Raw genomic sequence first — 25755 nt, forward strand, 5'->3', positions numbered from 1 at the left:
TTTACCAGAGTCTGCTGTGTTACCCTCTGCTTGTTGGGCTGCTAGATCACTATATCTTCTTAATATTACCCCTACACAGCTAAGAATTGTAGAAGCGCAGCTTTTTGGTTGCAAATGACAGAACACATATGTAGGAACTCAACAAAATATTCTGGGTAGCTTCCAGAACTGATGGATGAATTAAAGAAATCGACTTGAGGCCAAACTTCTAAAACCAACCCAAACCAAATTGCAAATGTGGCTTGATGGTCGAATTGTGATTACTGTTGCTGAAGTTACTATAGATTCTGAGATACCAGAGACTTGATGTTATGGTAAGCCACTGTGGCCAACAGCAGCAATGCTGCTTCTGGGCTGGGGATTGGATTTGAAAACCTGGTTGCCCTAAAGCTGAAAACCTTGGCCCTTTACTTTCCAAGGGAAATTGGAAGTGAGCTCCAGAGCCATTTCCTCCCATTGTCTGCGCACCACCTGGAGTGTCTAGTTAACGAAGGCTTCGTTATACATTTGTGGCGTGGTTGCAAGGGCATATGAAGTCATTTGAGTTTTGACTCCTGCATTGGGGATTAGAACTCGTTGTAGCATTACATTCACTGAGTTGCAAAGGGCTGCTAAAAAGATGATGTGTGGTCACACATGAGGATGACTGATTTCTATTGTAGAGCCCCATCTCATACTCTGTTGGGACTGTTGATGTCGTAGGCCCATCTCAACATTTCACTCTGGTCTATGTCTAGCCCAATTCCAAGTCTGCCTGCTAGAACGTTATCTGCAGCATACTTAGGACATTGGCTGCTCAGTGTTTTTCTATGTTATCCTAATCTTTCAGCTATCAAAGTGGTCTTTAAAAAAAAAATCTGTGTGGTCACAAACTTCATTTTCTGCTACAACACTGTCTGTCTCCCTCTTCCTTTCTTGCTCCTCTTTCCTTCCTCTCTGAAATTTTTCTAGAAGGCATAAAGGGAAGAAAGCCATGACAGTTGATAGAGGCCAGATTGTCAGTGACACTTAGGGGACGCTGTCGACCCATTGCAACTTGGAGTCCAAACGGCAGGCTGAGATTCTGTTGACTGAGGATACCTCCAGGGAATTCGTATAGTTGACATGGCACCAATTTCAGTGACAGCCTCTAAATAGTTCCTGCACTGGACTAGAAATTCCACCATTTAAGGCTCGCTCTGTTTGGGTTCAGCAGCTCTGTGCGTGACTCTTGTAAATGGTAATCCATAGGGGGGAAAATCCTCAGATCCTAAGGCTTTGGAGGAAAGGAGTATTTATGTGTCCATCTCTTGTGTTTTGGCTTCCTTCTTCCCTTGGCCCTCTAAGTTTGATGGGATTGGCTTGATAAAGCCTGGAAGGCAGTGAGCCAGCAGAGAACCGGTAGGGACAGGGATTATGGGGAAAGATCGTCAACCAGTGAGCATGTGCCACCAACTTTAAGCACATAAGACGAATAATTGTTTTAGGACCAAAGTCATGATTACAGGGTATGATCTCACGCTCTGTGACTATAGACTCAGAGAAGCAGGTCAATTTCCAAAGAGAACCCTTCCTGGTGTTAAAAAGGGAGAGAATCTGAGGTTAGAAGTGATGATGTACAAACTTTCCATTCTGCCAAAGGCAACTTATCTTAGATTGACTGGGGTGGGGACAGCCACACTGGACAAGCCAGGCTGTCCAGGCTGTTCCACCCACCCAGCCCTGCCCAATCCGTGATCCACGGTAATCAGCACAGGAAGTGTGTTGAAAACCTTAGCCCCACCCTGGGTGGAGTTTAGAGTTTTCTCTGTTACCTCGGGCCCCATGCCTGGTATGTGTGTGCCTGTGGTGCTCAAGTGCTCCATGCTCTAGCCTGACTGTGTGCCTAGCATCAACACAGCTGCCACCTCAGTTTACCTGCATGTTGACAGAGACCCATGGTAAAATCTGTTCTATCCAGCAGGGGTCCTGCCAGTCTCCCCACTTGTCAATCACTTTAACACTCTCAGGAATGCATTTAAACACCAGCTCTGCAAATAGTAACACAAAAACACATCAGTGGCAACTATTTATTGAGTGAGAATTATTTCCAAGTATACAGAATCCTTCTTCTGCGCTTGCAGGCAGGATGTACTGGCTAAGACAACCTACCAGTGATGGAACTGTGGCCATGTTTTCCCACATTCTTCCATTAGCCTCTGCTTTCTCCTCTGTGAAACTGGCATGTTAATGCCCATGCATCAAAGGGATATTGAGAAGATTAAGAAGAATGATACCCATGAAGGGCTTAGCAGGGACATAGTAAGTAATAATAAAACCAATGATTTTCATTTTATTTGCTTGCTTTAAAAAAATTGTTATTAAGTCATAGTTATGATATAACAAGATATTTTTAAAAATTTATTAATTTTAATTGCAAAGTCAGATATACAGAGGAGGAGAGACAGAGAGGAAAATCTTCTGATGATTCACTCCCCAAGTGACTGCAACAGCTGGTGCTGCGCCGATCCAAAGTCAGGAGCCAGGCACTTCCTCCAGGTCTCCCACAAGGGTTCAGGGTCCCAAAGCTTTGGGCCGTCCTTGACTGCTTTCCCAGGCCACAAGCAGGGAGTTGGATGGGAAATGGAGCTTGCCAGGATACGGACTGGTGCCCATACGGGATCCTGGCGCATTCAAGGTGAGGACTTTAGCCACTAGGCCATCATGCTGGGTCCAAGATATTTATTTTGATTGACCAATTCAGTGATTGCATGCATTAATCAATATATAAAGCATTTTTACCATTCCTCCAAATTTCTGCATAATTCTGCCCAGTCACTGTCCCTGGTTCCAGGCCACCACTGATCTGCTATTTAATATTTTAGTTTAAAGTCATTTTTTTCTAGACCTTATAAAAAAAGCATGTAATCTTTACTGTTTTGTGCTATGGCTTGTTCTGTTCAACAAGGTGTTTTTAGATTTATTTGTGCTGTGATATCTGTTAGTGTTTGTTCCATTTTATTGCTGAGTGGGATATCATTGTATGGGTTATGCTATAGCTTGTATGACCTGCTCACCAGGAGATGGGAATTTGAGTTATTCCCAGTTCTTGGTTACTATGAATAAAGGTACTATAAACCATCCTATGTTAAGCTCTTGAATGAACATCTATTTCATTTCTCCTGGTAAATATTAAAAGTGAGATGCTGGGTTATGGAGTGTGTGTTCAGGTTTCTAAGAGACTGCCAGACTGTTTTGCAAAATAGTTGTGCTATTTCATAGTCACATTAGCAATGTGCAAAAGTTCCAGTTGCTTCACTCCTATGTCAGCACTTGGTGTTGTCAGTCTTTTTAATTTTAGCCATTCTAATTAGCATGCCATGTTGTCAACTTTTGTTTTTAAGTTCTATTTCCGGATGGCTTTTTTTAATGTTCATTTAACTATTTGAATTTTTTTTTCTTTGAAAGTGTTTTAGCCACTTTAAAAATCTGGGCTGTTTCATTATTGTTGAACTGTAAGAATTCTTTAAATATTCTAGATATGTCCTTTGTCTGACCAAGTGTTATGAATATATTTTTCCAGCATATAGTTTTTCTGGCTATATTAATGGAGGCTTTCAAAAAGAAAACTATTCATAATTTGGAAGAAGTCCAATTTACAATTTTAAAAATTAGAATCTGTGTAAAGATGTTTGTCTATTTCAGATCCCAGAGTTGCAAAGATTTCTTACAAAACTATCATTTAAAGCTTTATTTTTTTAAGAAAAAGGTTTATTTTTAACTTATTTGAATGGAAGAGTTATAGAGAGGGAGGGAGGAGAGGTGGAAGAGAAAGGAGGGAAAGAGAGAGAGAGAGATCTTTCATCTGCTGGTCCATTCCTTAAGCTGAAGCTGTGCCAGGCTGAAGCCAGGAACCTGGAGTCTCTCTTCCTGGTTTCCCATGTGGGTGCAGGTAAGTACTTGCACCATTTCCCATTGCTTTCAGGTGCATTCCCGGGAATTTGGATGGGCAGTGGAGAGACTTGTTCTAAACTGGCTCCCAAACGGGATGCACCATCACACATGGCAACTTAACCGATCATGCCACAGTGTTAGCCTCACAGTTTTAGCTTTAAAGTGAGACCTGTGATTAATACTTACGTTGATTTGAATGCATGGTATGAGGCAAAAGCCAAGATTATTCTTGCTCACGTTTTGCATGGGCAAGTCCAAATATTAAAGCATCATTTGTGAGGAAGGCTATCCTTTTCCATTTGAATTACCTTGCTTATTTGTAAAAAGAAGCAAAACCAGCTGACCTTTGATGTGTGGGGTTATTTCTGGACTCTGTTGTGTTTTGTTAGTTTGTTCTTAAGCCAGTAGCACATAGTCTGGGTTCTTTATCATGAGTCTCAAAATCACTTTGTGTAAGTTTTCAAAGATGCTCTCCTTTTGAAAGATTGTTCTGGTATTTCTAGATATTTTACATTCCCACAGACATTTGAGAATTAGTTTTTCAGTTTCTTAAAAAAACTGCTCATATTTTGATTGAAATACCAATGAAATCCTAGGTCAGTTAGGAATAAATTTATAGTTTAACAATTTTGATGATTTCAATCTGTAAAGTAAGCATACCTTCCCATTTATTTAATTTTCTTTTTAATAAAGCTTTTAACACTGCTTCCTCATTTGGACTATATATAATTCTTGTATATATGTTTAAAATCACTCATTTAAGGGCAGGGTTACAGAAAGAGAGGAGGAGATGTGGAGTGAGAGCTATTCATTCCATCCATTGGTTTGCACTTCAGATGGCTGAAATGGGTAGCAATGGGCCAGGCAAAATCTAGGAGCCTGGAACTTCTTATGCATCTGTCAAATGCATGGCAGGGGTCCAAGAACTTGGACCATCTGCTGGTTTCCCAGTAGCTCTATTAGAAATGGAGTAGCCAGGTCTTGAACAAGTGCCCATATGGACCTCCAACATCACAGGTGGTAGCTTTATGCACTGTGTTGGAACACAAGTCCCTATCTCTAAATATTTTAAGATTTTGACATGTATCCATGGGGCTGGTATGGTGATATAGCATGAAAGTCTCCACCTGCAGTGCTGGCTTTCCACATCTGCTCTGGTTCATGTTTCCCTGCTTATAACCTGAGAAAAGCAGCAGAGGATTGCCCAAGTCCTTTGGCCTCTGCAACCATGTGGGAGACCTGGAGGAAGTTCCTGCCCCCTGCCTTCAGATCAACTCATCTCTGACAATTGTGGCCAGTTGGAGAGTAAACCAGCAAATGGAATCTCTCTCTCTGTAATTCTGGGACATCTACTTCAGAGGGCTGCCGTGAAAAACAAGTAAGACAGCACACATAAAAGAATTTATCTAGAATGCTGGCACATATGTGTGGTAGTAGTGGTAGTAACAGAGCTAACAATACCATCTTCAACATAGGCAGAACAAATTTCTCAATGTTTGTTAGAAATAAGGATCGAAATTACTTTTGGGAGGCACTGGTAGTAAGAAAGGTGTGTGTGTGTGTGTGTGTGTGTGTGTGTGTGAGAGAGAGAGAGAGAGAGAGAGAGAGAGAGAAGCTTGCTGGGAAGTGTTCTGTTTCTTGAATTTGGTGCTAGTTATACAGATGTGCCCAGTTGATGAAAAACCAGTGAACTATGCACTTATGATATATGTGAATTTTTTGGGGGTGTGTGTGTTGCAATTTCATAAGAAAAGAAAAACAGAGGCCATTGTTTGTATGGTTTTTGAGTGCTTGTTGTGTGACTGGCTCTGGTAAACTCCCTCTGTACGGGTGATTTTATTGAGCCCATGAGCTGGGTATTGTTATCACCCTCCATTTTACAGAAAACAACATTGAAACTCTGACATGGAGCCACTGTCCATGGCCGCAGAGTGGGTGAGTGGTGAAGGTCACTGTCATTCCTGTCCTTAAATCCCTATCACTGTGCGTTACGACATTTCAGTTAGAATTTGTCTGGAAAGCATTTTAACTCCTTTGTTCCAGGGCCTAAGGTCTTTCTGGTGGATTTGTCCTCCCTAGGTGTGGGTGGGTTGGCTTGGAAGTGGATGGGACAGTGGGAGAGGAGCTGAGGGGGCCTGGGAAGACCCAGCAGGGCCACCTGGATGTTCTCATTGGCATCGTTCCTCACTGCCACCCCAGCCTCTCGGAACCAGCCTACTCCCCACACAAACACTCTGTAATTGCCTGATCTGGCTCGGTGACCAGGGCAGGGGCTGGGCACATTTATTTTTCATTAAAAGTTCAGAATGAAATTGTGGGAGGTGAAGCTCAGCAGGGGGAGCTGCCTCAGAGAATGTGCTGACCTGTCCAAGCTTAACAGCCCCAAACACGTTGCCAGAACCTTCTGACACCTTTCTGAGATTTGCTTTCTTCAACGGGAACGTTTTAGGACATTTCCAACTTTACCAGGGCTCTGGGAGTGACTGCATAATGTGGAGATGGGAGTGACAGGAAGCAGGGGACCAGCATTTAATTTCCCTTTATTTATTAAGTGTATTTTTAGCAGACTTCTTATGCTTTCCTGGGAACTTATTACCTCTCTGGTAGTGTTGCTATGAGGAGCAACCCTCATGTTAGATGTTAAAGTATTTAGCAGGGGCAGGCATTTACCCTAGTGTTTGAGACAGGGTTAGGATATCCATATACCATAGCAGAATGTCAGGGTTTGATGCTAGCCTCTGGCTTCTGACTCCAGCTTCCTGCTAATGTGCAATCTGGGAGGCAGCAAGTAATGGCTCGAGTGGTTGGGTCTCTGCCATTCCATGTGGAATCCTTGTATTAAATTACCAGCTCCCACTTCAAGTGGCTCAGCCCCTGGCTTTTGTAGGCGTTTGCAGAATGAACCAGCAAATGCAAGATTTCTGCCTGTCCTTCTGTCTTTCTGTATCTATATTTCTCAAATACATTTGAAATACTAAGGAGAACTCTATAACATAGCCGGTGCTCAGGAAATATAAAAAATGTTTGTAAACCATCAAGTGTCACTGCAGCAGATCTGCCTTTCCCAGTTCCACATGACACATGCTCCTGATGAGAGACTCTTTGGCTGTGGTGGACAGTGATGCACCCACAAGTTTCTCTTGGACTCATCTACACATGCCCACACTATGTGGTATGCGACTGAAATGCCGTCAGTTGTTGCTTTGGTGGGCCACAGGATGACCAGCAGCTTCTCTGAACTGGGCATGTGTTTTGATCTCGCTCTCCCTTATCTCTTTCATCTGTTCCAGGATCTTGTTCTGTCCAACACGGCAGCCCTCTGGTTCAGATGTAGGTACCACCCATTAAAACCAGGCACAGCATAGTGTCAGGAAGAGTCTCTGGTGCTGGCTGGGATGTTGCTGTCTCTCTTCCTTGTGTGATGAAGATTGTATCTGGGGTTTCAAGGACTATCTTTGCAGTACAGCCCTGGTAAAGCTACAACCCTGTGACTAAAGTGAGAAAGGAACATCAGGAGGAGCCTGATTCTAGTCTCTGTTCTCTCTGATCTCATGCTTGGTAGTGTGGATAGTTGGGCTGAACCAGGATGGGTTCATACTTGTTCTTGTCAAGTACAACCTTCCTTGTGCTTCTCAAATTCCCCTAAACAGGCCATGCTTTCCTCATGCTTAGGTCTTTGCATATAGGGTTGCCCAGCTCATTCTACCAGAAACACACTCGCACCTTCCATTTCCCTCCACATTGTCCAATGGGATGCCTGAGCATCCACACTGTTCCTCCAGCAAGACTTCTCTGACCCTTTTGGTCTGAGCGTCTTCCCTGTGTCTCTGTCTTCTCCAACTCCCCATCACAATACAGAGTGTGCTGCATGGCAGGTTCTCACTGTTTATTGGTGCCTCCTCCCTACCTGGACTCTCAACTCCTATACATCAGGCATTCTCATTTATCAGTATTATTGGTAAGGATTTAATTAATTTATTTGAAATCCAGAGATACAAAGGTGAGGAAAAGGGAGGGAAGAATGGGGGAGGGAGGGAAGGAAAGAGAAAGAGAGAGAAATAACGAGAGGGAGGCAGTATCTTCCATCTGTTAATTCATTCCCCATGTGCCACAACAGCTGGGACTGGGCTTCACTGAAGCCAGAAACCAAAGCTTTTTCCAGGTCTCTTACTTGGATGCACAGCCCCTAGCACTTGGGCCATCTTCTGCTGCTTTTCACAGGCCATTTGTAGGGAGCTGGATCAGAAATCAAGCAGCTGGTACATAAGCCAGTATACATGGGACGCAAGTATTACAGGCAGTGGCTTTTACAAACTATGCCACAAGGCTGCTCCCTCTCATTTATTATTATAATCCTAAAATAGGTGCTCAATAATGGGCAATATTCTGATTCTCCTGGGGACACTCGTTCTGACTTCCTTTTAAAGAAGTCTTATTCTTCTTCTCACATAAGCCTGTGTGTTGGGAGCATTCTGACCCTCAAGGCATTTTGACCAAGTTCAGGACACACGTTAATATGCTCAACTGATTTCATTAAATGAAGTTTTTCCTTGAACAAGGTCCTTCCAATGACCTGGCCTCGGTTTCTCACTTTGCAAATGAGAAGGAGAAAATTAAAGGTAAGGCTCTTCTCTTCTTATTTACCTTTAGGTCTAAGCTGTGGGGTCCTGGAGTCGCCCTCTTCATGGCTAGCACTTGTGACGAGTTGATCCTTATGATCGATCCCTTGGCAACGTTCTACGAAAATGTAAGCTGAATTCCTCAGGTCAGCCTTGTATAAAGTTAAGGACTGTGTTCATTTTTGTTGACTGAAGAGGGCACCCATGTTAGGCTCAAGAGAAATTTTGTGCAAGTTTAGTACATGCAGTCTTGATGCAGATTGCATTTGCAGTCATCATTGGAAAAGAAAACAGGGAATAAAAAGGGTGTGGAGATGGCTCATGAAAGCTTGGCCAAGAAATTGGGTGTGGTTTCCAATATCTGAAAGACGCATGCTCAATCCTGGGTCTCCAGAATGCCATAAAAGTTAAAATTTCTTAGCTTCCCAGATTTTCCTTCTTTTTCCAGAATCTCTTTGTAGGCTGTATAATCCTTTCCAGTTAAAACTTCACTTGAGTTTTAAATGTGCTCTCTGTCTACTGGGAAATCTTTCTCTTCTATGTCTTACAGCTCAGCAAGTCCCAGCCTGAATGGATACTCTTTCCTGCCAAACTTGCTCCACCTCCTCTGTTCCCTGTTTCAGGAATGACACCATTACTCATTCAGTCACCACAGGTAGAACCTGGGAATTAGTCTGCTCTCTTCCCTTACCCTCATGGCTATGGCCAGTAAACACCCTCTTTGTGTCAGTTTCCCCTGTTCTCTCCAGCCCAACAACAACTCATCCCATTTATCCTGCTGGATAATGAAAGTAGGTAGTGATTTTCCTAAAATCCTGTTCTACTCATGTCTTCTTTCTACTTGTGATATAATATGGGGCCTTCATGGATTACAGAATAAAGTTCACAGTTTCTGATTTGACTTATGAAGCCCATGAACTCTGGCTTTGCTCTTGTGCTCAGCGCCCTGTCCTCGTCCTCCCCTTCCATAAATGGATGCTGTTTCAGTCACAGAGACAATCTGTTGTTTGCTCAATGTGTTTTTCTTCATAGCCTCATGCCTTTGCACCTATCCTTGCTGCTGCACGGTTTGCCCATCCTTCCAGCATCTTTATTCATGAGCCTGCTGACCCACAATCTCAGGTGATTTTGCAAACCTCATCTCTTACCCTTGTTGCCATGCAGCCCCCTTCACTGTTGGCACCAGGATGGTCACCTCACCCCCCAAACAAGCTCTTTACTACATATTAGGATGTCCTTTGAAGATGGCCATGATTTTCTACTCTGTGCTTTTAAGAATGCCAACGGGCTTTTGTATTGATGCTCTATCTTGTATCCGATGGATGTGTGGTGTACTGTCTTGGTCTTCAGATATGTGTACAAGGCACAGGTGTTCCTTATGTAAATGGGGTTATTCCTCCTACTTTCACCAAGGGCCTCACACCTGTTCTTCCTGCCAATACCTATGAATGGAATGCAATAATGTGGTCAACATGGAAAATATCACATTCTGGAAATTCAGTGAATGTGGATGGAAGGTTCTACATATGGCTGAAAGATAGGGTTTTCTAGGTGTAGATTATAAAATTTTGTGTGGTAAGTTTCACAAGGATGAAAAAAATCAATTATTCACATTTCTTTGCATTTTCTGAGTAAGAGTTGCATTCATGGTCTTCATCAATGAAACAAAGTAACACTCTTTGAGTCATTGGGAGCCAGTGTTCACAGGCGACAGAAAAGATGATGCAGCATTGTGAATAATGAGGCAACCAGCACTAATAATGCTACTAGGAAACTGCGTAGTCACAGAGATCTATGTTGTTTCCAAACAGGGTCTGAACTGCTATGAAATTGTTGCTGTATTTGTATCTCATGGGAGATATAAAACTAGCCTGAAACAGTGTATTTGAAAATAAAATACACAAAGTGTATTTGTTAGGATTCTCCAGAGAAATACAACCAGTAAGCACTTCTCTTTCTCTCTTTCTCTCTCTTCCTCTTTCTCTCTCTTCCTCTTTCTCTGGCTAACTCTGCCTTACAAATAAATACATCTTAACAATTAAAGAAGTGAAACACCTGAGGTTTGAACTGGTCATCCTATGGGATGTAGGTTTTGAGTTCACTTACTGCACCAGGATGCTGGCTCCAATAAACCTATCATCTAATTCTACTTACCATGAACTTTTTAAAGTATCCCCTTATGATAAAGAATTCCCCTGATTCTAGAAGATAATAGGTACCATGGTCTATAAATGAAGATCAAAAAAGCACGTTTATAACCCCGTCTGAACTAAAGGCTGAGAACCAGGGGAACTGATGGTATAAATCCGGTCCAAGGGCAGGAGAGCATTGATGTCCCATGCCAACCAGGCAGGCAGGAAGAAGTGGCGAGTTCCTCTTTCCTTCACCTGTTTGCTACATTCACATCCAGAACAGGACTGGGTGATGCACACTCACCTTGGGAAGGACCCTCTACTTTCCCAAGTCTACCTACTCAAATGCTAATACCACCCAGAACCACTCTCACAGACACACCAAGGGATGTGCCTAGTCAGATGTCTGTACACCACACGGCCCATTGAAACTGACACATATGATCTCCAGTACACAGGGGTTCCTGGACACAAGGCAAAACAGATGTGCATGGATGTTTCAAAGAACACTTGTGTGCATTAATTAGAAAATAAGCAATTTTTCTTCTTTAATTTAATTTAATTTTTCTTCTTTACCCATAATTCTAAGTCTTCATTGGCAAATCTCTGCCTTTTGTGGGATAATAATCTAAATCAAACTGATTATCTGATACAGTCCTAACCTTCACAATTAAGTCAGTGCTCCATATACCCTAGAGGACAGTGTTATACATATTTTGATTTTTAAAAAATTTTCATTTGAAAATCAGATATACAGAGAGGAGAAGAGACAGAGAGGAAGATCTTTTTGATTCACTTCTCAAGCAGCCGCAATGGTCAGAGCTGAGCTGATCTGAATCCAGGAACCAGGAGCCTCTTCTGGGTCTCCCGTGTGGGTGCAGGGTCCCAAGGCTTTGGGCCATCCTCAACTAATGTCCCAGGCCACAAGCAGGGTGCTGGATGGGAATTAGAACTGGGACTTGAACCAATGTCTATATGGGATCCCCGTGTGTGCAAGAAGTGGACTTAAGCTGCTAGGCTACCGTGCCAGGACCCTATAACATATTTTTAAAAGGCTTATGTGTTTCCAAAGAGAATATTTTGTTTGCTGCTTAATCTACATTTTATGTTGGGTTATCTTAAAGAGCCAAATCTAATTTTGGTGGGTACTCACATCTAGTGGGTACATGAGAACCAGAGTTTGGAGAAGCAGATAAAATTCTATATTAATTGAAGGGAAAGTACCTGGGAGATCCAGTAAAATTGTGCCCACAAGAGACTGCCAGTTGTGCAGCTGTTTGTCAGTAAATAGGGACCATAACCTCACCTTAAGGGCAAATCTCTTCCAGACTGTGAGAAATGTCTTTGTGAATTTTATCAAACTTCATGCTCTCTTCATTGTAAATCAATGTGACTCTGCAGCATCATTTCTGATGGACAAGATTTTAAAGTAGAATCATGAAGAAAGGACATGCAGAAATGTGGAGAAATGGCCCATGTATATGAGAACTGTGTCAGGAAGGCTAAACTCAAGAGGAGTGAAGGCTTTGGAAAAAAACCACTGAAGTTGCAAATGGGGATTTTTTTATTGTACTATTTAGCAATAGGTGATGGGGAATGAAGGGGATTCCACAGCAGGGGGTGAGGGTACAATGCTGGGAGTTATTGGAGAGAATGCCAAGTTGCTCAATTCATGAAGGCAAAGGATTTTATTTGGGAAAGATTGAAACTTCAGATAAGAGATAGGAGAGAGGCAGAAGGCACACCTTGTAGCTGTTAATGAATTCAGATCCCAATTCAGCATGAATTACAGCCCAGGTCTGGAAAGAACTTGCGCAAGTGTCTGTGGGATCCTTCAATCTTATTTGAGAAACTGAAAGGGGTGGGACACCAACAAACTGTGGATGGGCATGTCTTATCTTGATTTCTAAACTTGGGACCTAGGAAGTGTGGGATCAAGCCAAATTTCCAGAAATCAACTCTAAATTATTATTTAAATGACATCAGTTTTATGTGCCATATTCCTTGGAGAGGAAGGAATTAGTGAGAGGCAAAATAAGTTCACTAAGAATGAATGATTTCAAAATTTTCTTTCTTTTATAAAACCTAATCTTCCGGGCCCAGTGCAGTAGCCTAATGGTTAAAGTCCTTGCCTTGCTTGCATTGGGATTCCATATGGGTACTGGTCTAATCCCAAGAGCCCCACTTCCCATCCAGCTCCTTGCCTGCAAAGACTTGGGACCATACACCTTGCATGGGAGACCCAGAAGAGGCTCTTGGCTCCTGGATTCAGATCAGCTCAGCTCTGGCCATTGCCGATGCTTGGGGATTGAATCAGTGGATCAAAGATCTTCCTCTCTGTCTCTTCTCTCTGTATATCTGACTTCCCAATAAAAATAAATAAAACTTTAAAAAATACCTATCTTTCTAGACTGGTATTGTGGATGTTTGCTGTGTTTCCAGCGCCTCATCGGTTGGACTGTTCTGAGAGAATTGTCATCGTTATGGAGCATGTTGAGATGCAGAAGCTCTCTTTTACCATAACATTGAGAATACTGCTCACTTGACTTCCCAGCCTTCTTTGTGGTAAGGGCATTGCCTAGGTGCTCCAGGTTTGGATAATTAGAGGTATCTATGCATGACTTGAAGTTGGGTTTCAGAAATGACAAAGGATAGAAGTAGTAAGTGAAGATTCAACTCTGTTGGTTGAATTTCTAAGTGTGGTGATGGCAGCAATAGCTAAGCTAAAGTCCTTCCTGTGTCCTTGACAGTTGGATGGGAAGAGCAGTATTAGCAACTTTGGTTCAGATCAGTTCTGCTGCATGATTTTGGAGATCATTCTTGATTGCGTGATTTTTGACAAGTTCTTTTTTCTCTCTAGAGGCCTTGTGAGTTTCAAAATAAACTTTTAATAAAAGCTTTCTAGGCATAAATTAGCTAGAGTAATTTTCTGCTGCTTGCAACAAATAACCTTGAAATACAGCCATATTTGGAGAGTCTGATTAATGCCACAGACAGTAAGTATACCATGATTGTATCAAGCATTTGTCAACAATTTTCATGTTAAGGTTAAGAACAAGGTGAAAAACTGGAGCTTCAAGGTAATGGAACTGGATAGGATGGCTAACACTCCAAATGTAGACTGGTCTCTGACAAGTCTGTAATGAATGATGTGCCAGGTTGAGTAGTGACGCTCCGCAGCTCTCCTGTTCCAGTGCCCTGAGATGGTAGCTGTGTTTGGTTACATGACAAGAGCAATTAAAGTTGCAGATGGAACCAAAGTTGTCAACCATCTCTTCTTAAAGTAGGAAGCCAATCTTGACTTATCTGGGTAGGACAGTTTAATTGCACAACTCTTGCGGTGAAGAGAGGGGGTCTGGAAGAAAATCAGAGAAGGAGATACATGTAAGGGAAACAGGTCTATGAGAGGGCTACAGATGGAGAACAAGATCATGGAGAAAGGAATGTGGCTTGGTTTTGAGAGATGATTGAAGCAGGGAAACATGCTGTCCACTAAACACAACCATGTTGACACTTGTATTTTTGCCTGGGAGATTTGTGTTGAGATCTAAATGCCAATTTGTATGATAATTTTTGTATGTTTTAAGACACTAAGTTTAGTCTAGCAACAGTAGGAAACTAAAATGTGAGTTCCATGTATTTTGCAATTATCATATTAGTAAAATATGATAGAGTCCTGAGGTTCCAATGAAGTATCCAGGGTTCACCAGCACAGGGAGTAAAGATGGCAACGGAAGAGGCAATGTTACATCACTCTCATTTACATCAGAATCATGGGATTTTTATTCACGTTGAATACAAGAGCTAAGACTTTTTTTCTAAACAGATGTACTTTCAACATATTTATTTAAATAGCAAAGAGACTGAAAGAGATAATCTGTGTACTAATCCATTTTTCAAGTACCCACATTAGCTGGAGTTGGGCAAGGCTAGAACCAGGGACCTGGAAACAAATCTAGGCCCTAGACACTTAGACTTGTTATACACCCAGAAAAGTATTTTTACTGGATGCTAAGAGCCCAACAGTGGGTTTATTTCCTGCTACCTCTCAGAATGAGAATTGGCAAGAAGCTGGAATTGGAAGTGGAGCTAGGACCCAAATCTAGGTACCCTAATATTGGGTATGGGTGTCCTAAGCATTGTCTAACTTCTGTGCCAAATGGCAATCCCTCAGAAATGTTTGAAAGCCACCAATGGCACTATAGACAAGAAAATTAATCAAAAGGGGTATTTATTGTGAATTTATGTATGCCAGGCACTGTATTTCATGGTTGTAAATTCTTATCTTAGCCTTCTCTACAAGAAATTGCTATCAACCTTGGATGTAATGAACTGAAGTACAGGTAATTTAGATAATTCAATTAAAGCTCCCACGGTTCTTAAGTGGCAAAAAGGGCGTTTTAACTGTCATAGTCCAGTTTTGCAGTCTGTACTCACAGGCAAGCTGGCTAAATTTTTTACTAGAAAGAGCTTACTGGAATCACAGAAGCGGTTCAGTTAAAAAACTGCATGTGTTTTGCATAATGTAAGATACTTAATTGGGAAAGAACCAAAAGCCTGTGTATTTTGATTGAAAAACACAGTTGCATCAAAGTATGAACATTTCAAAAGAAGTTAGGGCATTTGTTGGTTTTGCTGTCAGTGACAACTGTCAAGAAAAGAACTGGTTTTGTAGGGGAGATTGATTTAAGGTGCCTTTTAAATATAAAATTTTAAGAGTTACTTAGTGAAGAACCAAATGTTTATAAATGGTATCATTCAGTTTTCAGAGACACCTCTTCACCAGATGCAAAAGAAATCCTAAGTTGACAAATTCAGCTTCAAGTCTGAACTCGCAACCTATGGTGCTTGGGTCTTATATTAGGGAAAATGGGCATTAAAGTCCCCACTTAAGCAGAAACCTGATCTAAGTTTTGGTTTTTGAGAGGCCAGTATATCAGAGAGGGAAAAATCATATCAGGGAGTGTAGTCGTTACAAAGGCCCAAGTGCAAGAGTCACATTTCTGGCCTAGGCAGACAGTGCCAGGAGGCTTGGGCTGAGAAGTGAAAGGAGAGGGAGGATTCCAGGCCACCACCCAGTTGAGGGCTGGGCCGGGTGGAGCTGTCCAGAATGGGTGGTGCTGGTGCCTGCAGGCCCTAGGAACACCAGGGCACATGAAGATCCTCAGGGAAACATGTCTGGGGAGGAGCGCTGTGGGAAGTGGGTCATAGTGTTGGATGACTCCATAGGTAGGTTAGTCAGAAGTGGGTCAGGAGCTGGAGGTCAGGCATCAAGACAGGTGGAGCTCAATAATCCCTACTCCACCTGTGATTTAGGGAACAGGTGAGAACAAATGAGTACGCAGTCATGATGTGATCCTGGCCTCTCAAGAGGAAATTCCCAAATGGGGTACAGGCAGCTGCATAGGGTGGCAGTGGGGGCGTGGTAGAGACAAACTAATAAATAAGCAAGCTTGGCACTTTTTCCACTGACAAGGAAGTCCAACACTATTACTGGAGCATGCACATCAATTGAGTGACCCCACATTTACAAAATGTGAAGGAAAAAGCACAATTATGGAATATTATCTCTTCCCAGGAAACTTCTGCCACTCATCATCTTTGCTAATCTTCATGTTAAACAAGTCCTTATGTTCAGGTATTCAACCCGTTTAACCATTACTCTAGGGCAACCCTGTATCCTCTCACCAGTGTTTTGATTTACTTGTAATACTATGCCATTAACAACATAGCTCTCTTTTCCCATATAGGAAACTTTCTGAGCCACAGTTTCAGTTTCTGTAAGGTGGAGATAATAGCAATCGTTATTATCACACAGACAGGTGGTGCATATAAAATTCTTAGCACATCGTAAATGCTCAGGACAGCTTAGTTGTTGCCAGAAAAAAGATTCTAAACCAAGTGTGAAGGAGTCAGGTTGATCTTAGGGATCAGATGGTCCTGATAAAGCATGACTAGACTTTGTGGGGAGGAAGTAAGGAGGGAAGTAGAGGAATAAAAAATGGGGCAATACATAAATCTTTTAAAAAAAATGGGAGCGATTTCAGGAGCATGAGGAGCAGAGTCAAGGAAGAATGGGATGATAGTTTTGAGTGTTTTAGGACCAGAGACCAAAGGTAGCCGAAGACTGCCTTAACTCAGAAGCAAATGATTATGATGTTTTAGAAGCTTCTGAGTCTTGACTTCTACATCATCGAAGTGTGCTGGGCTCAGGATGGAGTCAGTTCAGGTTTATATGTTTATGTACATTTCAGTCATTTGAATAAACTGGAAACCAAATGTGGAACCACTGTGGGACTTTGCACTATTTGCCTGTCTTCTATATAAATGTCTTTTGCTGTGAATCAAGGAGTTGGATTAGGTATTTTCAGTGGTTTCTCCCAACTTTGACATTCTAGAACCAAATCAGTCTGAACTAGTACTTTCTCTGACACACACACACACGCACACACATCAAATGACAATTTTAGATGATCTCTACTGAGGGCCTGCAACGTGCCAGGTCATTTGATAGGCATTTTTTTAAATTAATAAACGCGATTGATCTTCAGAACATGTCTGCAGGCAAGCAATTCTGAATCTCCATTGATCGTACTAATAGTATATTACCATCTTGATTTGTTTTATGTATTATTGCATTGTCTGAATACTATGTTTTCTTAGTATACCCAGGCCCTCTTACAGTTTTTTTTTTTTTACAGTTTTTGTTCTATTAATGAATTTCAAATTTCCTTTTCCTGATTCAACTGTGTCCTTCCAATTGCTTCCCTTATGATATTTCTGGAGGAACAGATCTTGCCTGCTTAATATGGCATAGCAAATGCATTGCCAGGCATTGCTAAGCTATTGATTGCATTGTAAGTCTGCTATCTTGAATCAGCTTTCCTTCTACTGTGCAAGAATTTGTTAGAATGGATATACATTACAGCATAGAGCTGGTAAAACCCAAGTGGCCAGTAATGATAGTAGTTTAAGTTAATATGGATTGAACATGAACATCTTTTCATGTGATTGTTGTGGAGAGATTGCATCTGTTTTCCTGCTGAAATAGGATGTTGTTTTATACTTTGTAATTGTTGAACTCTTTATGTGGTAGAACAAGTAAGTCTTTGATTAAATGTACTTTTTCTCATCAATATTATTAATTGAACCTTGGAGTTAGGTTAAAACAGTGGTTTTCAAGTGGGAATGTCAAGAAATGTTTGGAATTATTTAGAGACATTTATCACACCTAAGGAGCAAGTGTGTTACTGGACTATAGAAGGTAGAGGCCAGAGAACCTGCTAAATGTTTTCCATGCACAACACACAACCAAAACTCAGATGGAATGTGTGTCAAAAGTACAGAAGTTGAGAAATTTTAGATTGAACTGTTCATGTTACATCTTATCGATCATCAAAACAATCCTGTGACATAATTATTGGTAGTATTATTGCATCCCTGTTTTATAGATGAAGAAATTGAGGATTAGTCACATGAAGCAATGTACCCAAGTTTACCAAGAGAGAAGGTGACAGAACTAGGCTATAGATCCAAGTTTGGCTGACTCCAAGTCTGTGCACTTGTTCCTTTGCTGTCAGATCAGCAGCATGTAGGTCATGAAAAGGAGTATGACCTGTAAGTTGATTCTCAGATATATCTGAGGAATCTAGGGCTCTACCAGACTCAATAATCAAGCCTTGCAATCATTGCAAAGAGAGCAAGCAAGCGTAGTCCCTACATGATAGAAGCAACGTCTTTTTGGGTCTGGGTATGAACTTAGGAGGCAGACATTGATTGTGTTTAGCTAAGCGGAGCTGGGGAGGGCAGGAACATCATCTCGGTGCCTCTAGCATCACAGTTCTCTTACTCTGACCTTTACAGCTCTGGAATCAAATGTAGTGAAGGCGTCTAGCTGACTGCTGGTGACGCATATTCACAGTCAAGTGCATAATGTAGCAAATGGCTGGAAGTCAGGTCTCCTCCTCTGATTTTATCTACACACATACTGAGATGTTCAACACAGTGGGGAGTTGACAAGTGCATGGACACAGGACTGGCACACAGTAGGCTCCCAGTAAAGACTGCATGAATAAATCAAGGGGTAAATAAATACATCTTTTATAAGGTCAAACTTTGGAATGCCGTGAAAAGATTGAGTACAGGTCAAAGAGGGAAAGGCAAAGTTAAACCACCAGAGATGATGGGTCAGTGGATGAAGTGGTGCCAGGTCCTTAAGCACAGCCAGCAGAGCAGCAGTTGGAACTGTATCTCAGGAATATTAGCTACAGGCGACATTAGGGAGGCTAGGCTCCAAGCACCTTGAGGGCTTGACTAATTTTGGGGTAATATCTTTGGAATGTTTTGGCAATAAGTCTTTAAACTTAGTGACTTGCTAACTGTAGGGGGAGCAGAACCTGGAGCCTTGCTCTCTAGGACTGGGCCTGAGTAAGGATTGAAACCATGGATGGACTCCAAGAATTTGCTTTATTGTTCTTGAGGTAGGAATGATCCTCAATATTCTGCTGTCTGCTTTCTAGACCCTTTCAAAGACTATATTGATATAGAAGGAATGGCTTTATGGAACCCAGATAGCTTATGTTGCACAACTCTGGGAACTTTGTTGTTGTTTGTCCTCTGTGGAGGAAAAGAGAGCTTGGGGCACCAGAAAATGGGAACAGAAATTTATCAATGGCTTGTTTTGAGTTGAGAGCTTTTCATGGTTACATTAGGGACATGGTGAAACACCCTGCTTCTAAGTATGGTGTTCAGCAGATGTGGGGCATCAGAAGTTTGGTTTTGTGTCCTAACCTTTCTAAGTCTCAGTTTACTCAGGGATAAAATGGGACATTATACTGACTTTCTGGAGTTGTGATGAAGATTGAAGAAACTAATACGCAAAATGTGCTTAGCCTATCAGCTGGCACAAAACAGGGACTCATTAAATGTTAGTAAGTCCTATTACTGTTTTAAATTTAACACAGTAGGCTCAACAACTCTGGGAGGTAACACTCATTGTCTCCATTGCCATAGAGGAGGAAGCCAAGGGGGTTATTGTGATACAGCTCTGCTCTCAGTTCCTCTGGCATGTCTCCACTGACCTCTAAGGCCAGGTCAAGTGCCCCTTCTTTCTGCTGTCCCAGTCCCCTGCACTTCCCTCTGTTTTGATTGAAGTCTATATGAATGCCTATTTAAAGTCACAGGGCCCCATCTACGGTCCATGTGCATAGGTCCTGATTCCAGAGGGTGGTTTTCTGCTGTGCCCCTAGCACTTACTGGAATATTTCATACTGGCTGACAGGCAATAAAAGGTCATTTAAGCCATTGTTTTGAATGTTTCTTAGAGGCTGTGTGTGTGTGTGTGTGTGTGAGTGCGCGCACACAGGCATGTGCCCTTGGGCTTTCTCATGAACTATGAGTAAAATCAGTGGCTAGGGACATCCTTTAAATCTTGCCAGGTTTCTTCTCTCAGGTGTAGTGACCATGGCAAACCCAGCCTATTTTCACTTTCCTTTCTGTCTGTCCCTCTCCATCAATTTTGAAGGAATCCAGGACACAATTCAAGATTTCTAGAGAGAGATGATAATGTGCCATCCTTTTAGAAGTGTTGGGAGTCAGTTATACATATCCTTGATGTCGAAATTTGTAAATTACAATGAGTCCTTGCATGTTACTGGGAAACAATGGCTGATTTCAGTATAAAGTTTTTAAACTTTCAAGGAATCAGTTCATTTCTTCTGCTTTTTGTTCCCACCTCTCAAGTTCTCTCATTTTTCTTGTGTATTACTGTTCACTCCCCAAATGCCTATAATAACCTGGAGTGGGCCAAGCCAAAACTAAGGACATGGGAATTCCATTCAGGTCTTCTATGGCATGGTGGATGCCCAAACACTTTAAATATCATCCACTGCCTCTCAGGACACATTAGCAGGAAACTGGATCAGAAGCGGTACTTCAGTATGGGATGTGGGTATCTGAACTTGATGAAAAACATCCCGGTTTCACATCTGCCAGTGGGTGTTATGTACTTAAACCAGCCTGGCCCCGTCTGTACCTGACCCACATGTATGCTAGTGTACTGTAACCTGGCCTGGTCTGGGCTGCTCCCAGCCTTGGTTCTTGTGCTTACCTGCAAGGACTGTGTACTGACAGAGGGGTCCCCCAAGCTCCTCTATCAGGCCACCGCCAGTGGCAGATTTTGTATATACCAGTGTATTCTTGGCCTAGCCTGACTTGGCCTATCTCCTGTCCTGAAAGTTACAATGGCCTTGCCTGACCAGCCCACACCCATTCTGGCTCTTACATTTGGGTTCTAAAGCCTTGCCTGGCCCACCCCCAGACCTAGCCCTCATGTGGCATAGCAGGTTCTGAGACTTAGCTACCTGACCAGGCCTGCTCCCAGCCACAGATCTTGCATGTGTCAGTGGTTGCTCAGACCGAGCCTGGCATGACCCAGCTTGGCATACCCATCTCCTGTCTTGGCCTTTGTCATTAGATATTGCAATCTGGCCTGGTCTGGCCTGTTCCCAGTCCCAGCTTTCACTGCTGGATGCTACAGCCTAGCCCTGCCCATCCTACCCTGTTCCTGGCTTTCATGCAAACAAGTAGATGTGATAGCCTAGCCTAGCCCAGCATGTACTGTGCCCCATCCTAGCTGCTGCACATGCCAGTGTGCTATGGTTTGGCCTAGCTCTGTCCAGTTTGTCCTGTTCCTCCCTCCTACCCCTAGCCAAACCACACATCTGTGAAAGCAGCCACAGGTCGAGATCTGGGAGTGCATGTTGAGGGACAATTTGGATACAAAAAGAAGGTCAGAGTTCTGACTCAGAAAGCAAAGGGGGAAGGTGATAGGAGAAGAGATTGTAGATGCCATAGAGGCTGGGTCATGTAGGACTTGATGGACTGTGGAAGATTTTACTGTAAATACTTCGGGAAGGTACTAGAGTTTTTAATTTAATTAAAAAAAAAGATTTACTTATTTATTTGAAACTCAGAGTTGGAGAGAGATTTTCTATCTGCTAGTTCACTCCCCAAAGGGCTACTTTGTTCTGTGCTTTATAGAATAGGTCATAGGCCAGGAAATATTTAAATTGCAAGGAATTACTCAGTTCTTCACTCCCTGCTGTATCTTTGCCCTTTTGAGATTTAACTATGCAGCTCCCAAGGGGGCATCTGTTTCCCAGGTCCTTGAATCAGAAGTGATTTTGTGATTTTCTTTGGTCAACTGAATGGATTGGAAATGATACCATTGCAGTTCAGAGTCTAGAAGTCCAGAGACCTGTTTTGGACCTGCCCAGATGATGTGTGATCAAAGGAAGCTTGGGGTATGATGAGAGCCCAGATGGAGCTAGAGCAAGCTTTTCCAGTGAGGGCTTGCTAGTTAACTGAGCAGTTGCCTAAAGATTCATGTGTGGACCCAACCAATGACTGACTAGGCTGCCCAGTCCAATGTGTTGATCCACAAAATGGTAAGCTAAATCGGAGTCTGTAGCTTTAAGCTTTGGGTGCCTTGTTACTTAAAGAAAGATAGATATTTTGGATATAATGGATAATATATATCCATTATAGATGGATATATATTATGCTGCATACTCTGGTGTCAGAGAACTAAATTAGAATAAGAAAGCCTCTTGATGAACCAGTTCATGCAGTTCTAGAATATGTTGCTTAATGCCTTAATCAGTGTACATTTTCCCAGGAAATGCATTTTTCTTCTTTGATGGCTTCAGTTCTTATCACTATCACATTGGGATGGTGCTAGACTTGGAAGATGCAGATGACCAGTTCTCTCAGTTAGCTTGGGACTCGTGAAATTCTCACAATTCTAGAAACCATTTGGTCCTGGTAAAGCCAGTGTGGTTGGTCATTCTATGTCACTACTTCACTTTGCTCTTTGCAGGTCAGCTGTGTCCACATTCTCCCTCTGGCCTCTGACATCAAGGAGCACTAAACTGTTAACCCGGAATCAAGAACTGGTTTCACATTTTTCAGAAACCTTTGTTGCTTCTTCATTATGAACTCTTTGTTTAAAAAATTCATTTTAAATACACACAGAATCCCACGTTGCTGAACATTTCCTCCTGTGATGAGACACATTCAAGACAAAGCATGCGCCCTGATTTGTCTTTCCTCGAAATCAAAGGCAGCGTTCTGTAGAGGCTGTGTTTGCCACACAAAGGTGGCAGATGTTTGTTGAGATTCTAGCTGCACGAGCATTCTACACTCTCAGTCTGGGAGAGCATTTCAGCTTTTATGAAAAGACAAATGGTTTTGTGTTATTCTCGGATCCCCAAGAAGCCTCTGGTGCCACCAGAATGGAGCAATGGCTCAGGCTTGGTGTGGAGGGAGGCGAATGTGCTAACCATGTCAGTGTCCTGCAGGGCAGCTGCTGAGCAACACTGGACCAGCCACGGTGTGTGTAGGCTGAGTCAACTTGCAAGGGTTCATTCTGCACGTAAGTGCACCCAGTGTGGAGTTGGGTGTTTCAGGAGGAGTTGCGTTTCTACAACTTCTTGGCCCTGTAGAGTTTCTGAAGGCTTCTAGACGATATGTTTAAAAAGCATGTTCCAAGGCTGAACTGGTTTTTCACTTCCTTTTTTTTTTTTTTTAAGTCTCCCCTCATTTTGCCTGTAATCTCCTGTGCTGGAGACTGACGGTCTCCCAGATTTCTCCCTTCCCTGCGTTCCTTGGGAATCATCAGTCTCAGAGTCTTGGCAGTTTCTGTCTCTAAAAATGGAACTCAAAATCCATCTTCTTCTATCTGCAATGTAGATTTCATCCCTTCTTCTCACCATTATCCATCAGAAACAACGTTACCCTAACTCCCACCCTGATCTGTCCACATACTACATGGGGAGTGATGGAAGGTTTAACTAAGCTTTACTCTGTCAGGAGTGAAGACAGTGGGCGTCTGTATTCGTTTATTAACTTTGGTGAGTGCATGGGAAGTAATGATGTAAACGATAGGCTACTCTTTAACAGAGGTCCACTGTATTCTTCAAACTGCCCTGTGTTTCTCTGCTGGTGAACGGCTCAGTGCATGTTTTAACATGCGTAATTCCCATTCATCCCTTAAGATTCAGTGTCTGTGTTAACTCCTCCTAGAGCCTCCTGGATGGCCTATTCACTTCCTCCGTGCTTCTGAAGCCTGCGCACTGGTGGTCAAGACTTCCTGTTTCTTATGTATCTTTTTTCTTATGTGTTGTTTTCAGCAATGGCAAGCGGATTTAATGGTGTACTTCTGTTTTGCCTTTCATTGCTGCTGATATTCTTAGTGTAGATTTCTAAGTTTAAATGATCTGATTCTTGCTTGTCAGAGGTAGCGGTCTCACTTCTTCAGCAGCTGTAAATCTAAAGAAGGTGACATCATTAATAGAAGGAAAACTGCGGACACAAGCTTTGTGGATCAGTCACTTCTGGAATTTGAAGCCTGGTCATTTCAGAGGGTTTGGCTGAGGCTTAATGACTTTAAGGCCTTGGGTGAACAGCGGGACTGAGGCAGGCCGCCAGCCTTGGTTCTGGACTCCGTGGTATGTGATCCACAGAAAAGGAAGTTCTCTTCATTCAGAGTGTTCTCTGTGCTGGACAGTTGCTAGGCCTGGGGCACATAAGGTCAGATTTAGAAAAGTTGTATTGGAATCTCCACTCCATTGCCTGTAAGCTATATGAGCTTTTTTGTCTTATTTTATTATTATTATTATTAGTGTTAGTTTTTAATTTTATGGTACAATTATGTAGGGCCTGGGATCCACCACTCAAATTCTCACTCCCTGACTGATTTTTCCCCATATTGTTACATAGTATAGTCCTTCGTAACGAGTCTGTTATTTAAGTGCTATATGGGTTGAATATGCCACTCAGCCGATCAGAACTCCATTTTTCCTAATTATAAAGGGAGATTCAGCCTTTGTGGAACCCAGTGTATCCCAGGTGCACAAACTTCAATTTTTCTTTTTTTAATTGTTGTGAAGTAGATCTAACAAGGTTTACCATCTTCACCACTTTTAAATGCATGGTTCTTTGGGGTTAAAGACATTCACATGGTGTGTGATAGCTCTTCAAAAACCTTTTCATTTTGTAAAACTGAAACTCTGTATGTAGTGTATTACTTCCCATCCCTTCCTCTCCACTTTCCATTCTACTTCCTGTCTCTGAATTGGACGGTTTCAGATTACTTCATATAAATGGGATCATGGAGTTTAGTGAGACTGCTAGTTTATTTCACTTAACACATTGTACCCAAAGTTCATCCTCCTTTTAAAGTTTTAATAATAGCCCATTGCACACACAGCCCATGTTGCTTATTTATTCATTTGGACACTTGTGCTGCTTATACATATTGATTGTTGTTAACAGTGACACTTTGGACATGAGTGTATATTTTTTCCTTTGAGATCCTGTTTTCAATTTATGATGCTCTGTTTTATGTACAAACTAAATAATGAGCACGTAAGGTAAAGCATTTCCTTTACTTTAAATCTTGATTGTGCCTTCTAGAAGTTTTAGATCCGATGTCTAGATCATTAATCCACTTTTATCTTTATATGTAATGTATGAAGTAAGCGACCAACTTAATTTTTTTCATGTGGAGCTTCAGCTTTCCCAGTATCCTTGTCAAAGAGACTGTTCTTTCCTCGCTGAATGCTCTTGGCAGCTTTACCTGCGATCATTTGATCACATAAAAGCGTGATCATTCAGGGCACTTTATTTCATTTGGTTGTTCTATCTGTCTGTCTTTGTGAATCCCACACTTTCTGTTACTTTAGTTTTGATAGCAGGTAGAGTGAGACCTTGAGACCTCCAACTTTATTGATCTTTTTCAACATTATTTTGGTTGTTATTGAACGTTAAAATTCCATATGAATTTTAGGTTGTATATTGCTATTTTTACAAAAATGTCATTGTGACTTTGTACTGAAGTGTTGGATCAGTTTGGATAGCACTGCTAGCTTCCAGTGCATGTATGGGATGACTTGCTATTTATTTGCGTGCTCCCTAGCTTCTTAACCAATATTTTGTGGTTTATGGTGCGCCAATCTTTCCCTTTCCTGCTTCCATTTATTCTTAAATTTTCTGGCTTGTTTGGGATGCCATTGTAAAAGAAATTGTTTTCT

This window comes from Ochotona curzoniae, unplaced genomic scaffold (assembly GCF_017591425.1).
Source record: "Ochotona curzoniae isolate NIBS_2020 unplaced genomic scaffold, NIBS_Ocur_1.0 contig_3520, whole genome shotgun sequence".
NCBI lineage: Eukaryota > Metazoa > Chordata > Mammalia > Lagomorpha > Ochotonidae > Ochotona > Ochotona curzoniae.